Source organism: Austrofundulus limnaeus, unplaced genomic scaffold, assembly GCF_001266775.1.
Source record: "Austrofundulus limnaeus strain Quisiro unplaced genomic scaffold, Austrofundulus_limnaeus-1.0 Scaffold1763, whole genome shotgun sequence".
In the NCBI taxonomy this organism is placed as follows: Eukaryota; Metazoa; Chordata; class Actinopteri; order Cyprinodontiformes; family Rivulidae; genus Austrofundulus; species Austrofundulus limnaeus.
The window spans coordinates 1-709 of NW_013954165.1; positions in this window are offsets into that span (position 1 = coordinate 1).

Consider the following 709-nt stretch of genomic DNA (forward strand, 5'->3'; position numbering starts at 1 on the left):
TAGAAGAAACAAACGTCGTCATAGTTTTTTTTTTATTTTTAAACTAAAATATGAAAATGTTTCCTGAAAGTAAAGTTGGATGTGTGTTTTCATTGTTTTATTTTAGTTAAAGTCTAAGAACTGGTGAAGCTGCTGCAGGTTTAATGGTTCAGATTTAGTTCTTAAAAGGCAGGCGGTGGTCTAGTTTAGGGGTGTCCAGTCCTGGTCCTCGAGGACCACCATCCTGCATGTTTGAAATGTTTCTCTGATTTGAATGACTGAGTGATCAGTTTGGACAAGACTCACCTCTTCTGTTGTATCTCAATGTTCTGTTTGATTCGCTCAGTCTTTCTCGTATTTGTTCTGTTGACGTATTAAAGTTTGTTTTTTTTACTGGCGTTGAGCTGTTCTACTGAATGGGACCTCTTGGCGTCGGTTTAAATCCTCGGAAAAGACGTGTCTGGATTTTGTTTACAGCCCATGTTTCTGTCTTTAAAACTGCACATTTGCTCCCGGTTCGTTTCTGCTGCAGTTTTTCTGAAGCGCTAAGCTAACGTTAGCACAACACTGTTCAGATCGTTGATTTAAAGTTTGACCAAAATGTGCACAGCTTTAATTCTCAAAACTAAAACTGTGACAAAGTTTGATGAGTTATATATGTTCTGATTACCTTGACCTGTAATTTATTTATTTTTATTATTCTAATGCATTTAAATGGCTTTATTACTGG